Source organism: Eretmochelys imbricata, chromosome 10, assembly GCF_965152235.1.
Source record: "Eretmochelys imbricata isolate rEreImb1 chromosome 10, rEreImb1.hap1, whole genome shotgun sequence".
Taxonomy (NCBI): Eukaryota; Metazoa; Chordata; order Testudines; family Cheloniidae; genus Eretmochelys; species Eretmochelys imbricata.
The window spans coordinates 74,826,758-74,844,771 of NC_135581.1; positions in this window are offsets into that span (position 1 = coordinate 74,826,758).

The following is an 18,014-nucleotide window of genomic DNA, read 5'->3' on the forward strand; positions in this document are numbered from 1 at the left end:
TGATCTAATTTTAAAGGGACAGTCTGCCTTTTTTTTTAACCATGACTTTTTGATTATTATGAAGCTGAGGGCAAAACATCAGAGAGGAGGCCAGCAATGACACAGAATGTTGTTTTCTTTTGATGTAGACCTGGTACTAACTACTACTTTGGTCAGGAATTCTGGGGGCTCTAAAAATATGATACCATTCTTGCAGAGTCTCTCTGATGTATGGCTGCTGAACACTTTGATTTTTCTCTTTCTCTCTCTCTCCTTCCACCCCCCTCCCTCCCACAGTGCACGAGGCCCTTCACAGTTGTAGGATTTTATCCACAAACGGTCAGACCATCACAGAGATGGGAGCCATTTCTTTTAATAATTAGGCCACCTTCTGTTCTAGAGAACAGCTCTTGGCATGCTTACCTCCAAGTAATCTTTTACAATATCCTGAGAACGCCCTCTCCCCTCGCAGTACAATACAGTAAGTGGTCACAACAGTCTGAGTCCAGTTCAAATGAATATTGCATACACTACTTTAGTTCAACTAATAGAAATCCCTTTGTCCAGAGCTTTGAAAACCCCCACATACCTCAAATGCCTGTGTTCGAGATGCACTTATTGGGTTACATTTTTAAAATGCCACCTCTATTTTTGCACCTGCAAATTGCAGGCACAGCTAACGTCCTGTCTATGTCTAACTACCTGCAATGTGGTTTGGTAATTAAATGCTGAATGGGCAGGAACAGTACCTGCCGATAACTGCAGATGCAAAGTTGCGCTTACAGTTATTTGCATCTGCAGCACTGCAGGTGCTAAAAGGAAATCTATGGTGATGCCAGTCCAAGAATCAGGCCCATTATGCTTTAATAATCATAGTGAATATTAATTACTCTTAAACAAATACCCATATAAAAAGCAGCATTAGCCCAAAAAACTGCGGTATTAATATCATAAGCTTCAGTGTTTTGGACTATTATATTAGAATACTGTAATCTTACTCTGGAGTACTGTAATATACATATATATTTAAATACAAGTGGCTACTATATGTTCTCCCAGATCCATTCGTTTCTTCGTCTTTTAGAAATGTGTTTATGTGGGGGAGTATTTTGTAAGCATGAATTTCTGCTCTTATGGGTTCAGAGCAGACTTATTCAACATGCTTGATAATCACGTGTTTTTTCTATTTAAAATCTGGGGTATTATCCCATTAACAGGATTATTATGTTATTGAGTATCTGTTTGAAAGTTTGGTACTATAAATACAAACCTTACCAAAGTGTCATGTGGGATTTTAGTTATGTGGATCCCATTAAAATCAATGGGAGTTATGTGATTTGAAAACTGACCCTAAAGTACAGGGTGATGAGTAATAAGCAGACCCTGTACTCATTTAGAATATTTATGTTTTCATATTAGCTAGTCTTCTTTTTAAAGGCTACTAACCAAAATATAAGGTGTAAAAGGGAAAAAATGCACCAGGAGACCAGAATGGTGTGTCTCAGCAAACTGATGAATTAGTCTTGGTGCCGCTACTTAGGTCATTGCAGAGAAACAAGTTAGTGACTTTGCAAGCATTTGTTCCTGGAAGGGAGGATAAAACCAGTTCATAAAGCTCCCATTGATTTATCAGAAACATCCCAGGGTGACCTCTTGGCAGGAACTAACCACAGTACCTTCTCTTGTAGTTGCCTCTGTAAATCAGTGGGAACCATGATTGATGTTTTAGGGCACATGGTATATATAATCCATATAGGGAAAAGTGTAATTAAAAAAAATCTAGAGTAAAAATGTACATTGGATTGGATTCTATTCACATCAGAATGCCATGGACTTCTGTGGGAACAGGATCAGGTTCTTTATATAATTTGAATTTGCAAAATAATTAAATATGTATATTTACATGGACTTGAAGAATGAATGTTTATATCCCCTATAAAATTATTTTTATCATATCTAGCTGACTGAGATGTTCTCACTATTCATACAAATGTCAAGTCCTTTTCTGAAAACCATTAAACTATTGGCTTAATTAATATCCAGTGGCAATAAGTTCTCCATGCACTTTCTTAAAAAAATATTTTTTTGTCATTTTTAAGGATCCTCCCAGAATTTATGGTACCAGTATACACCAAAGGTCTACTCTAGTTGTACAGTAAGACATTAAAGCTTGAAGTGCATTTGTTGGGCAACAGGCATCGAATACATTAACAACTTCATGGTTTATATTTTGTGATGTATCTTCATTTTTGCAAAGGAGAAACTCGGATGTCTGTGTAACCTGTTCTACAGTTAAGCATAATCAGGCTCTGTGGATAAAGGAAAAGCTAAAGTTTCAGAGCTTTATAGGTGCCAGTTGGCAGTGCTATTTATTGACCCTGAGTAGTTCAGTCCTGTTGATAAGAAAGGACAATGTCCTCTCAATAAGCAAAACGGGTGGTTACCCATTCCAGAAAATATTTTCACTGGAAAAGTTCCTTTCCCATCCCCACTTCTACCTTCCCCATGTACCAGTGGTATTCAGCTTGCAGGTGAAGGGAGATGATGAGAATTTTAATGCCCAGTGGTTTAAAGGTGTTCAAATGACCACTAAACTAATATTAACTTGTCAAATTGACCAGTATTTTCTGTCATTGAAACATTACAATGAATAGCTGTAGACAATAAAATTGTTTCAATTATATTACATTAGGCATCCTCAAAAAGAAGTGAAGATGCAGAAGACAAAGGGGAAAGAATCTAGGAGATGTGCTCTCGTGCTGACAGAATACCTTTCAGAGGAACACAATGGAATAGTTTTGACAGAAGTGTCAATTGGGGGTATAAATGGCTATCTCCTAGCTTATACTCACACCCAAAAAGTTACAGCAGCAAAGATTTCCCATTGTACATTAATATTACAATATAGAATGAAATTATGGAGAGCACAACACTACTTTAAATATTACAGGGGGGTAGATTGTGTTATCAGCCCCTAATAAGAGGCAGTATATAGGTACAGCACCCTGGGAAAGTGCTGGAAGTCATTGTGTCGAAGAGAGTCTCAGTGTCTCCTAGGGCTCTGAATTACTGGGAGATGATGTCACTTCCTACAACCTTTCAAAGGGTAGAGCATGCTGCCTTCTGTGCAGACAGACCACTGGCAAGCATGTAAAGGGGACAGAGCTATGCCCCTTCCCTGCCCACTCTCTGCCCAGTTGCTCCGGGAGGGGAAACAGCTGGAGATCAGCCTCAAATGCCTGAGCTGTAATTGTGCTCAGCCCTCATGTGGATTGTGCAAGTTGGTGGAAGTCCATACTCACTCTTATGCCTTTGCATGGCGGCCAGGCAAAATCAAGCCCCGTCTCCTTATGTGTACTGAGCAGATGCAATAAAGGGGGAAGCAAATTAAAATATACATAATATAAATACAACAGAAATGTCTCTAGGACATCGGGTATAACATGGGGTATAACAAGTAACTGCCCAGCTGTAGAGGTGTCCCAGGACATACTACAAGCTAATTATAACATGATAGAACAGTAAAAACCCCATCTTAAAAACCCCAATACTGATGCCCTCTTCAAATTAGAAAACAATAAAAGTAATTGGGAGAGGGACTCAGGTACAGGAAAAGGGCAGAAAAAGAGACAGCAAAGAGAGGTTACAAGAAAACCGTCAATCTAAAGGATCACGTATGGAAAACAAAGTTTTAAGATATTTACCGATGGCCAGGTTGCTCAGCCTTTCATTACATGGATGAGCCCTTACACAAGTAGTCTGAATGGCTTCCATCAGCGAGTGAGTGCTCTCCAAGGTGAGAAAGGGTTGCCCAATTTCCAGGATCAGTTTCTGCACAATGAGCAATTCTTTAGTTTGCAGGTAGTCCTATTAATTTCAGTGGGAACAGTCATGAAATAAGTTAGTCAGTATTTGTAAAGGACAAAAAAATCTAGCTCTAAATGAGTGAAACTGTCCTTTTTTGGACACTGAGATAAATTAGTTGGAAGAAAAATTTATTCTGGAAATCTAAGCTTAATGTTTGCATATTGGGTGCCTAAAGCTAGGCTCTCAAATAAAAGTAATTTAGGAGTCAGCAGGAAAAGTTGGCCACAGTAAAATAAAAACCAAAACCTTCCGTTAAATTGGTAATTCTCCCTGATATCCCCAAGGAGTGGAAGCCAGAGGAAATGTAACTGGTTGTCTCTCTTTATCTGTTTGTTTGAGCTCAGACACAGCTCACTTTCCTTTAGTACAAGCCTTTATCGGAATGCATTAAAATTATATCAAGGGGAAAATTATGTTTCAACATGCAACTGAAAGATGTCAACATAATGTTTTCTTACGGAGGCTCATAATGTTGTGAGTGTCGACTAAAAACAAACAATTTCAGATTTGGTGCGTAAATTGCTACAGTGGGACTTTACACAGATTCAGTCTGACTTTTCAATTACTTATTTAAAACTTCATTTTTACACTAGGTTCTACATTTGACTCACTACAATTTTTTTTTGTTTCAACAATAAATAAATACATATCTCAGTCCAATTTGTAGAATACCCACTCCACTCAGTTTGCTGCTCTTTCACAGCCAATAAATCCAGCCGTAGAATATGAAGGATTTAAAAAAAAAAAAAACACACAGTGATTTATATTTATGCTGACAATGCTGATGTCATTTTACAGTCAGGACACGGCACGTGCGCTCTGCTTTAAGTACTAGCTTGATGTAGGAAACTCGCAAGAGCACATTGGGGGTTAGCAGTTGCTGCTGAAAGTGAAAATCAAGAAACAGCAGTGGCTGCTCTTCAAGATGTGAGAGGCTCCAGTGGGTGGGAGACCTATACATCACCACCTCCCAATTCTGGGGATAACCCCGGCAGTTATGCTTTGCAATTACCTTTTCTTATAATACCCATTAACCCTTTCAGTGCTTTATGGCATACTGTGAGCGGGCAGGAGAGGGGCACTCGTTTATCCCTTATATTGAACATCATAACCAATTACGAGGGGGTTGGGAGCCTGAGGAACAGGTCTCTCACTATTGTAGATGTCTGTGGAGTGCTTCATGGGTGTATCGTTTTGGTGTTTAATGTCTGGCGGGGGTTGTTTAGGTTTATTTCTGGTTTGTTTTAAAATCAAGAATAAAACAACTACATCAGTATCTTAATTCACTAGTAATAATAAACATAATAAAGACCTGCAAGATACAGATCTTATTCTTGAGAACAGAAACAGACAATGGGCTTTAAATATCTGTTTGGCAGTATCGCTTATATTTCGCGTATCTTACTGACTCATAAAACAACTCTGGTTTTAGTTTTACCAGAATGTTACGAATGTTAAAAAATGTAGCTTTGTGAACTCAGAAAAGTAGCCAGTGGCACAAACTCAGCCTTGATTCTATCAAAGTAATTAATACCAGGCTACTGGGAGATTCAGATTTATAATAAGCAATTTAAAATAATCAAAAATACTAGAGGTTCTTGTGGGAGCTGGAATGCTACTGAGTTTGCAGTGTCTTCATTCAAAACCTGCAATGGCATCAATTAGCATAGAGGTGAACTAAGCCCATTGAAATGTGTGCTGCATGTCACTTGGGATCTCATTCTTCAGCCCTCACTCACACTGAGTAGTACTCACTCATGTGCAGAATCCCATTTAAGTATGTGCTACTCAGTGTGACTAAAGGTTGCAGAAATAGGCCCTTAAAGGGGGGCAAGAGGTAAGAAATAGGTTGGCCAAAGCTTGCTTATTTGATCACACCCATAGGAGGTGTACCCCAGCATATTCAGGGATTTGTTTTGGAGTAGCTTGTCAAGATTCCTTTGATTTGTAAATTGCACTGGGTGTCTTGTGAGATCAAGTTGTTGATTATTGCAGATTGTAAATTAGGTGGGAAGGGTGAGATGGAAGAAGATAAGAGGTGTTAAAATCTATTAAAGCTTGAGTATTAAGAATCCATTCAAGTATTTCTAAAATGCATCTTAGCTTCCATAAACCACATCAGCAGTAATTCCCCTTGAGAGTCTTCTACACCCTGTCTTCTCAGGCGATGGGGGGAGCAATAGCGCCCTGGTGCTCTAATTACAGCTGCATCACTCCCCCACCCCCACTTCTCCAACCTGTAGGCAAACTGCCATTGTAACTCTATGACAGCTAACTCCAGAGCTCAGGGTGCATGTTTTACCAAATTGTAGGTTTATCCATGGGAGGCTAAGATGTAGCTCACAGGCCTTAAATTAAAGGCCAGGTTGTGACTGCTCCTAGCTAGCCAAGACAAAAATTGTAGGAGTATGAGGTTGGAGGCAGGCCCAGAACTCCTTAAGAGGTGTGTCAGTAGGTACACTCCCCATGAGTGAAAATGATTCTCAAAGCTCCCTCTGGGACAGGAGGATCGTCTGCACCCTCAGTACATGCCAGCGTCACAACTGAACTCTGTGACATCCACATGCTCCCTCCTCCTCGCTTCCCACACCCCGATTTTTTATTTGTGACAAATGCCACCAAACTTCTTTGCAAAATATAATAGACAAAAATGACCCCTGCTCCAAGCAGGTGCAACTCCACAGAAGTTGGTGGAGCTCTTTCAGGAATGAATTGGACTTAGACTGGTAAAGATAGCACAGGCCAGGTCTACGCTACAAACTTACATCGGTATAACTACATTGCTCAGGGGTGTAAAAAATCCAAAATCCAAAAAAATCCAAAATCCTCTGAACGAAGAAGTTATACCCACCTAATGCCTGCTTCTCCCGTCAAAATGGCTACCGCTGCTTGTAGAGATGGATTAACTAAATCCATTGGCTCTCCCATCGGCGTAGTACTGTCTTCACTAAAGTGCTACAGTGACACAACTGCACCGGTGCTGCACTGTACGTGTAGACAAGCCCTCAGTCTGGGCAAGTGAAATGAATTTGTCTGATGTCCTTACTTCAACTCAGAATCTAATGTGGAGTCTTTATGGACTTGCAATGCCTTGTAGGAAGGGCCTGATCCAGTTTGCTTCAGTGGGCATTGCATCGGGCCCTAAAATGCCATATAGACAAATTTACCTCCTGTCCTTGCAAGGGTGAGTTCTCCAATATGAGAACAAGGCACTGGCAAGCTACAAATATTGAAACAATACCCTCGTCTTCTTCAAACATTTTAATGAATGTAAGTTGCCAAGGTGGATGGTTATACTGTTCTTTATGTAAGAGCAAACATTTGCTGATACGCGCTGAAAATTTCCATTATGAAGTTTTTGTTATCAACAATCATAGAGTACTTGACAATGAATAAGAAACATTTGCTTTGTGAGCTCTGTGGATATAATGGAAAGGTAAAAATGATTATGCAACCTTCGCCCATTTATAAGGCTATGTATCTTATGTTTAGAATACACAACAAAATAGCCATGATATAGCCAAAGGCTATGTTTGTGGTTCATAACATTTTGAGAAAGCACAGTACCTACTGAACTGGAGAATTTTAAAAGCATTTAAATATTTCATTGGGAAAAAGCATAGATATAGGTCTTAATTGCTATGGGAGAATTGTTTACTGTAGGCACCATTCTTACTCAGAAATAAAGCAGTGGATTTAATACAAAAAAGAAGGGGGGAGGGAAGTGATTTTAATAGGCTGACAAAAGAAAAAAAGCAGAGTCTACCACTGTCTTAATTCAACTACAAATGTCCAGATATAATGCACCTTCAGAACACTAGGTGATCATACATGCCACCTATTGTGCAATACTAAGGTATAGCAGGGTGAGCAAAGAGCAGAGTTAGCATACTCTGTCAGTGTAGCTAGAGAGTTAGGGACCTGCTACAATGACTTCCCATGAAGATGTGTGCCAATTCAAGGGGAGAAAAAAATGTTATTTTATTCTTTTGCTAGCGTCAAAGTTTCATCTTGGTGCTCAAAAAAATAGCAAGGAGGTATATACGTATGCACACACACACACATGCATTTTTCTATTGCATACTATACAATAATATCTGGGCTTTTCTTCACCTGGCGTTATAATGGATTCTCTTTGGAAAGACAGAGCCAAGGAAGATGAGATGTTTGAGGTGGGGTCTCCCAGAGGAAGGGTGAGATTCTGAAAATGGTGATTCTGCAAGATTGAATAGCATAAACGTAATTATAGGGTGGGAGCATTGCTGTAGCATTTTTGGAACGTTACTGATTGGAGACACTTGCAAGTTAACAGGAAGATGAAGAGAGTTAGGTAACACTTGCCACACTTGTGCCATTAGCAGTCATATACTGACTAATTGATATATTTAAATAGGCACACTGGAGTGTGTTTCCACATTTAAAACTTCTCAATCTACTCCTCAGTATTTCCCATATATATTATTATTTTCTAGTTTCATATCATGTTCTTAGCATAGACCTATTTTCATATATTTTCCATGATTCATATGATTCAGCAGAAAAGGGCTCTGCACTTTTCCTTACTGCCAAATTATTTGGCTTTTTAATATATTTTATTGTGTATTTAATTGCAATAATTTTATTTTACATTATTGTGCACTGCAGAGGAAAGGCAAAGACTAGACAAATAAAATTATTAGGATCACTCTTTAGTTAACCCATACACTAAAAATAAAATGCAAACCTATAGCACAGACCCTGGAATAAATCCTATCACTGTTCAAACTGCGTATATATTCTTTAATGATTCCAATTTGAACAGTTAGCAAAATACAATTATCTCCTTGTTAAAATAAACAAAGCTTTCAGTGGCAGCAAACATAAAAGGGTGACTGAATTCATACATATTTTAAAAACATAAAACATGTGTGGTAATAAAAACCACTTTAAAGAGAAAACATCAACCTATCATATAAATAATGATTCTCTGCCAGTCTGTCTGACCCCTCCTTCTCCTCCCTAAATCACCCATAAGTAGAGACTAATCTTGGGTGGAAAACTTGAGGGGAGGTAAGGTTTCCCTTTTTGGCTTGCAGAAGGTTTATACAGTGTTAATGAAAGATTGTCTCTTCTGGAAAAAAGAAGAATACTAATGTGATTTCCCCCCCCTTTCTCTTAGCACAGTCACACATTAGAGATGGATGTAGCACTGTAGGTGCAAACTGCAATAGGTGGATGGATATTTACCCAAGAAAATTTGAGCCATGCCCTTTCATTTTCAAAGAGCTGCTACCTAATCTCAGTGTAGCATCAAGACAAAGGACACCTCATTCCGCTAGCGCCTGCCCTGCAAAAAATAATAATAATAATAATAATGGGCTGGAGGGGGGGAAAGAAGATAAAATACAAATTTCACTCAGATCTGGGTTGGATTACTTCCCCGTGCCCCTGCCTTTATTGAGCGATTTGGTGTTTCATTAGAATTCAGAATTCCTGTGGAAAGAAAAACCACAGTGGCACGGACTTCTCTTTCAAGGGGATTGCAGGCTGACCCATCAAAATGAAAAGGCTCAATGTTTTGCTGACAGGTCCCTGAGCAGGCCTGAATGACAGCTTCATTTCAGCACTTCTCAGATGAGATTTGAATTGGAGGATGGATGAGGTAGCAGTAGAGAGACTTTGTTCCCTAAAACATGTCAGTGTCAAACTCTGCAGTTCAAGTTCTAGCGTCTGAGGCACAAAACCCAAGTCAGAAATCAGCCCAGACTTGCCTGCTTCCAACTTTATTATTAATGTCTCTCTAATATTAGCACACATGAGGCTTCATTTAAAATGTAGAGTTCATACGTGGAGTATATGCCTTTCATTGGAAATAAAGAGAAAAAATCTGCATATCAAATGAGAGAGATTAAAGGTACAGTGCAACAGTTGCACTGTATCTATGTACAAGATTGATTAACAAGTTATTTTTCTTTCACTGAAGACTACATCACAAAATCAGCATAAAAACACATATGTAATCTGATGGCCCTCGCCTGCCCCCAGTCAAGTCAATGGGAACAGATCAAGTCCCTTGTCATAAACTGAATCAGTTTCTTCTATCGGTAAGAGAAATGTCTGAACTATAATACTAACGGTGTTCTCAGAGTTCGATGTATATAAAACGCACTAAAGCTTTTTGTGTGCGGGATCGTTTATGGATTGAACTACTAGGACTTTGTTGCTTATCTCATCAGTGGAAAAAATTGAAAAGTTATCAAGCTGCATCTATCACACAGACAGGTGGAAATATACAGGCATCCTGGGCCTATTCTTGTAAGACTGATTCAGGCGAAATTCTCATTCACTACATATTTATTCAAATACAGAAGACTGATCAGATGTGAACAACAATATTAGCAGATTTTCAGACGGTGGCTTCTGTTTTTTCAGGCACCAATAATTGTGAGTGCTGTTATTTGTATCCACAGTTTAGACCACTTAGATGTCTTCTGCTCCCCTCCCTCAACCCCAACTTGCTGATGCAATGAGGGACTTAGACATCTAACAGTAGCTGCAAATAATTGCTGGTTCACATTTCACCTTCAACTGCTTATGCTAACTATTTTGGGCCTTCAGAAAAAGAGGCCCAGATAAGGCCAGGATGAAAATCAGGCTGAAAAATGTAGACCAGCAAAGTAACATTTACCCGGGAAAGTGCAGCAGTCCCATACACCAGCAAAATCCTCTTCCCCTTACATTGATCTTTCACATATTTTTTCTCTCTCATGTATTGGATAATTTCTAGAAGGAGAAAGGGAGAATTTGTGCAGAAGAACAGTGTGTTCTTAAAATCAAGCTTTAGAAACGCTGGAAACTCTAGTGTACTCAGAGGCACTTAGATATAAATTCCGTAGATCCCATTTTATGTACTGTGTGCACTCTGAGCCAAATTCTTGCCATGAGTTGTACTGATATAAATTTGGAGTAACCTCACTGCAGCTCCTCTGGATTTGCACCTGTGGAAATAAATGGAGAATTTGGCTCATGGCTCAGGGAATGGGTGCTTACACTCTGATTCTTATGTGTATGTGATGAACAGTGCCACATTGCTGTGGTTGTACTGTAAGTGTTTTTATTGAGTACTACAGCCAATAGTGACATAAAATCTATGTAAATGGTCAGAGTGCATGATAGGGCCATCCTCAGGAAGCTTCATCTTATAAACTTTTCCTTTGCCTAATTGTTTATGGTTTGCTCCTCACCCCACTGGGTTTGTGAATTTTGCACAGGGAAAATAATGTACTAAGAAAAATAGATAAATAAAAAAAACGGTTTTTGCCACTTGACTTGCTTCCTTCACTGTTTAGAACAACATATTCCTTTCTGGGTGCTTTAGATTATTAAGCGAAAAATTCAGACTTTACTTGAAACAAATATACTAAAACCTCACATAAGTGGTGCATGCATTTTTTATGAAACAGGAAATCGTAATTTCCTCTGATGTGAAGGAATCTTAGCAAATAAAGCTTCTACTTTCACAATGGACTCTTACAATCAGCCTTTCAACTCCTCAACCACAAAGATGTAATTAGAAAAAAAAAATGGATGGGGGACTGGTCAGTCATCAAATTCAGCCTTGGAATCAGCAGGCCCAACTACTGTGGGGCCTGCTTATTCCAGGGTAGAATTTGACTCAAAATGTTTTAAATGCTCAGTGACAGTATGTTTTTAAGATTAAATATACAAGAAAAAAATTGTTCCAATATTAAGCAATCTATTTCTCCCATTGAAATCAATGGGAGGTTTCACGTTGACTTAGGGAAAAACAGGAACAGGTTCTGTTATTTTTCAACTGAAAAATATCTGGTGGGGGAGGAGCAATAATTTGCACTTCTATAATGGATTTTTCAGGAATCTCAAATGCTTTGTAAGTATTGAGAATGAAGCGAGGTCACCAACAAGGATTGGGGAAATATTTAGGGTGAAACATGGGGTTTGAAGGAGGAAAAATGGACTGAAATTTAGGCCGGATAGACAGTCTGGAGGCAGTTACCGTTAGACTGAGGAATACGCTTCCAAACTGTGGAAGCACCCGCTGTTTGTCTCTTTTATAACTAGAATGGACAAAACTTTAGCAAATCTACAGTAGGCAACAATTCTGCAATGACAGGGAGATGCACTGAGTGGACTAGTAGGTGGTTTCCCATCTTTAACTTCTATATTAACTGATGCTCACACCGACTCAGTGAGGTAACTAACTTTTTAGCAGCTGTGTAAACTGAGGCACAAAAGGGTTGTAATTTGTCCAAGCTCAGACCTCAAATCAAAGACATAGCTGGGAATCAAACCCAGCTCAAATCTCAAGGCTACAGTTCCTCTCGTGATATCTAGGACTGGCATAATCATCTGGTGATCCTACTTTGTATGGAGACACTTGCAGACTTTAGGTTATATTCACAAGCCCAATTCTTTGCTGGCATTTCTGTCCAGTTCTTTATGGCTGTCTGGCTGCTGTGATACAGAACAGTGAACTGTCAAGGTTACGAGACTACGTGCCCTCTTTCCTTCCCTCACCCCTGCCCCAAAAAACAGACTTGAAGAAGGCTGGATTAAAAAAATATGAGTAAATCCTCATCTGCACTAGAGCATATTTTGGGGCAACTGAATACAAGGGAGCTGAGGTAAACTCCTCCCTCTCTCTTATTCTCTTCCCCTGACTCTGATCCTGGAGGTGGCTGAGGGCTGAATCAGTCCTAAGTGCAGGTTAGAGAAGCTTAATCCTCCTTGCTTTACTTCCTCAACTAGTCTCTTTGATTTCTGTGGGGAACTCATGTGAATGAGGCTTAAAACTTTGCCTGCCATGATACTACAGTATAGTATTAGTTGATTTATTTTTAGATGGAACTGTCTACACTAGCAGCAGATGACTTAACACCTAAGTATTTATTGCCTGTTCATTTCCCTGCTATTAAATCTTTCTTTCCCTTCCCCACCTCAAAGAAGTGTCTTATTTGCCTTCATAATTTTGATCTGCTCTGTTTTCTCTGACAAGCTTGCTCCTAATTCAAGATAGTGATTATGACATAGGCAATTTCTTGTTTATGGTCAGAGAAGAGACATTTAATAAGAGAAGAAGCTCAAGTATTTCAAATGTTATATGAAGAATATCCTGAATGTCTTCAGATTCTTCAGATAAAGTACAGAAAAGAAATGAGGGAACAGTTCCTTGGATAGAAGTTGTTTTTAATGGGTTCCCTTAGAATGCTAAGGTGATGACGTACAGTATATAGAAGAACAGTGTTCTTAATTCTTAGAGTTAGAAATAGTATCTCATCAAAAGTAAATGATGTATAAAATGTTCTATGGATTTTGATATGTTGTACCATTAATCTAGGCAGACATATAGGCCCCAATTCAGGTAAGTACTTAAGCACACCTGCTTCAACTTTAAGCTTGTGCCAAAGTGCATTGCTGAATAAGGATATTTTCCTGAACCAGAGCCATACAGAGCTTCAGGGTTTAAGCATCCAGCTTCGCCTGAGAATTTTACAGGACCTGAATGCAGAACAAGCCCATGCTCCTCTTGCAATCATTTCAGCAAAGAAGGTAGCAATGACCATCACAGCTTGGCATCTCAGTTTGTGACGTAATGCCCAGACAAAAACCTGGATCCAGTTTTGCCCTGTCGTCGGTTTTATTTGTGCTCCATTATTCATCAAGCCCCGAAATGTAACTCTTTCACTAGAACTCTTTTGCTGAGTTTCAGTGTGATAATGAATGTGAAGGGTCTGTATGAAGGAGGCAAAACTTTGTGGTTTTTTTTTTTTTTTTTTTTGCAGGTTCACACCAGATAGGCATTTTTTACAGCCTGAAAGGGGATGTTTTCTTTTGTTAATGGCTTACAATCAGATGAAAGGACTCATCACTCTATTTTAGTGCTCCACCACATGGCGTGTATCTTTTATAAATTACAGGCTGGCGTTGTGTGCACTGGGGGGGGAGAGAAAGGTTGATTCTCTTGCTGTGAGCCATCCTGCCTAATTGTCGTATGCAAATAAAAGCAATTATAAGGCTTTTAGGGTGAAGGGATGACAGCTGAGTTTGGCAGCTGAGGAGGCCTTACCCACCTTGTTGTCATAGCAACAGGGAGGAAAAGGACAAAGTGGTGTGTATACAGTGGAAACATTTATTTTGGTTAAAGGACTTAAAATATATACCAATGTTATCATGAAATGTCAATATGTGTAATGAATGGCTTTGTTTAAAACATTACAGAAATTAAACTGTATTTATTCCTTGGCCCTTCAAGTGATCCTTGTCATCTAACTACCATTTACAAGCCAGCACTTGTGATTTCATCTGCTACTTTTAAAGTTATGAGCAGATCATAACAATCCATTCAGTTATTAGGAGATTATAAGTTCCTGTGATTTAGCAACCTATTTAAATGTTACTAGCCTGAGAGTTTTGCAAAGGAGAGGGATATTTAATTGGGGGGTTGGGGGGGAAGAAATAGTGAAAAATAACCTATTAGCAGTCCATAAAGTTCAATATAAAAAAATGTTTGTGCTAAAGTGTTAAACAAGTAGAACAAATAGCATGCTACTAGCATACAAAATTAAAATGAGTCACAAATGGATATTTTCTATGGCAATTTATTTCACAATTACTCTTGTGGAAGCTTTCATGAATTAAATATGAGTTCTATCTTGAAATTAGGTGTTATAAGGCTAAATTACAAGAGGCAGTCAGTAATTGAGGTGGCTGAAACACGGGGTCTAGTGAACTAATCTCTTGCTATGTCACATGGCTAACCTTCAACCAATGAGAAACCTCCCCATCACAAAAACAGAGGCAGCTGAGAAAAATTGATTTCTCATCTGAGCCATATTTGATAGCTTTTGAAATCGAAAATTGAAATTAACTAACCTAAGCCCCCATTGTAACAAAAGAGCAAATTAAATATGCAACATGGTTTCCTACTGGAAGCAAGAGGGCCTGCCAAAGTAAATTTGTAAATAGAGTTTAAGATGCAATTCTGTTCGCTCTCCGTCTCTCTTTCTCAGTGTAAAAGTATAAGTGTGCAGTGGCTTTATAAATTATTTATACCAAAAAAAAAAACAAAACAAAAAACCATCAGCTGCAAATGGCTACTGTGGTTAAGATCCTCCATGGAGAAAATCATTGATTTAGAAGAGCTCATTGAATGAATCAGAATTAAAATCATCCACATTGATTCTTTAGCCTAAAATAAACCTTATTTGAAAGAGATTTTATATTGTGGCTTGTTTTATCCTAAAGAAAAGTTTTATGGATGGACATTTATCATTTAAAAAAAAAATCAAATCAGTGCTAATAGTTTGCACAGAAGTAAAGCTCAAATATAGGTATTCATTTCTTCTTTGCAGCTACCCCAAACACTAATGGCTCTTTGAGATTGGTGAAATATGCAATGCTTGCCTTTTGTCCTTTTTTTAAAAAAAAAACAAATGATTCTAACAATGAATGCTAATGATTCTAAAGGTGCTTCTGCAGAGCTATGGATTTACTATTGGACTTCCTGAAATGAAGACAGCCTATAAAATAAGTGATGCCAAGTTTTAAATATTGTTTACTATCTTTTAAAATACGAAAAGAAGTAAGAAATAGTACTACCTCTGCCTTTATCTGCCCAAATTTGTATGAATTAATTCCCTGTGCTTGAACAGAAGCAGGTATAAAAATATGGAACCAGATCCCCAGCAGGTTTAAATCAGTGTAGCTCCTTTGACTTCAATGGATGTATGCTGTTTTACACCATGGAGGATATGGCCCTTGAAATTGTACCACTTTCCCAACTGCGCTGTTCAGATCTGAACTGTATAAAATCCAGTGACAACTGTAATAGAGGATATTACACTTAGCCTGTCCGTCATCTCAGGAATCTGGTAAAATCATTTTCTGTTCTAATTTATTACTTTTAGTGTCAATCAAATGCCGACTAACTGAGTAACATCATTAGGCATCGAGTTCAACTACTCAGCACTTTTTAAATGCAGTTTAAGTAGTTGTCTCATTATCTGTAGTAGGACAGAAAGTCAAGGTTCAAGGAGTTTTCCTTTTTGGCAGAAATATTGTCAAAGGGAAAAATCACAAGAAAACAGGTCTTTTTCTTTTTTTAAAAGAATTTGAAAGAACTAAAAGAAGGCACTAAATTGCACTGGCTCCTTCTAAAACTCTGTGTAGAAACTTTGATCCTGATTCTCCATGGCTTTATTCCACTTTTACCCCAGTGTAACTGTTGAATTCAATGGAGTTGAAAGGTGTAATGCTGGAATACAGCAAGGGTGTGTCAGGCCTTTTGTATACTATGGAATTCATTTAAGGCAGCATATCTTCCCATGGCAGCAAGCTCCGACATGAATGGATAAAAGAAGGTGGAATGTTTCTGCAATAAGAACTTTCTATAGGTGCACAGATACTACAATCATGGGGACTATATAAGTATGTTGGATGGTTAAAAAAAATAAAGCACACACCAATATTGTAATCAGAGAAGGCTTAAATAATGTGTAGACAGATCCATAGGCCACTGAAGTCAATGCTGCTGACCCTTCCTACACCACTGAAAATGAGAAGTAACTCCACTGAAGTGGGTGCAGTGACACTGGTATGAAACTGGCATAAGTTGGATTGGACTCAGCTCCGAGGGCATTTTTCAAAAAAATAAAGCAGCTACACTAGAAATGTAAGTGCATAAGTGACAGGAGCACCTTCAGGGTAACTAAAAGACCAGCTCCCTCTCCCACCAGGAGCCTCAAGGGAGTTGGAATGTCCAAAGCCCTTTCTCCAGGCTACATCTTCAAAGGGGAAATAATCATGAGGCTCTTCAGAGGCCTCCACTTCCCTCAGCCCTACCCCAACAGCAGTAGATGTCAGGGGACAACAGCTTCTCTGTCATTCTTGTTGTTTCTTCTCTATTTGAATATCGTGTTGCCCTGGCTATATTTAAAAAAAATTGCGCCAGTCACCTTGGCAAGAGCCAGAGCCTTGAAGCTTTACTGGCTCCAGGACACTCAAGATGCTCTTTTGGAAGCCACTAAAGCGAAGAGCAGCCTCAAGTCCAAAAGAGAGAGTATGTCACCTGCTGGACCATTACATTCCGAAAGTGAGATTCATCTCTTTGCAAAGAGCCAGTGCACAGCCTATGCTCCATTTTTGTCTCAATAAGCCTTCAATGTAAGGTTGGAAGTACAAGTCCTCATGCTATCGTTCTGCACAGGGGTGTATTCCATCACAAGTTAGGAAGAGAAAATGGTCTCATGCCCTGCTATAATGAGTGGAACTGCAAAAAGAGGGTCAGGTTTCAAGAGTGGGGGACCTAGTTTGGTGTGGGTTCCCAGAGGTTCTGGGTTCTCCCTGCTTTCAACATCATTTATTGCTCATGAAATACTGGGAAAGTAGAGGGCTTCCAAGGTTGTTATATGTTTTTTTCTAGAGGCTAGGCTGGTGGGGCATTCTCTGTGAGGCCTCCAGGACTGTGGAACTTATTGCTCTCCCTTGGTCCAAAAATAGTTGAAATTTGGTGATTTTCCAGGCATGCTGCAAAAGACACCTCTTTGATAGGATTTCTGAAGAAGGCTGAGATTATGCTTCCTAGACGAGGAAGGGGCAGAAAGAAGTTTTTGTAGGTGGCTGGGTTCCTGCTGAAGTGATCATTTGATCACAGCTGCTGAGATTTAATTATATTGTTAATAGTGTGTTAGGGTGCTAGAGCCTTGGAGAAGCAACCTTTTCAGTTACGATCTACATCAAAATTAATAAAAGTATGGAAGTTTTTTATCCAATCTGAGACAAACCTTATGAAATGCAACGATTCCTAATTACTAGCAATATAAAAGTGTGTGTGTGCTATAACATGTTAAGTATTATAAATACCATAACTGAGGAAAGTAATATGAAAGGAAAATATAATGATAAGATGGTCAATTTCAAATCTGTGATTGGTTTAAAGTTCTCTTTCTCTCTCTCAAACTGCTTTACATAGTTACCTGAGTGAGCAGCTTTCATGGTATCCATCCAACAGGATACTGTAATCAGAGTGCCAGTAATTCTGGGAAGCATCAAAAAAATGTTTTAGAGGATGTTTAGTCAGAAGAAAATCACAGCAGAGGCAAACGGAAAAATTCCTGCAGAACTGTAGAACAAATTCTGCAAATAATTGAACC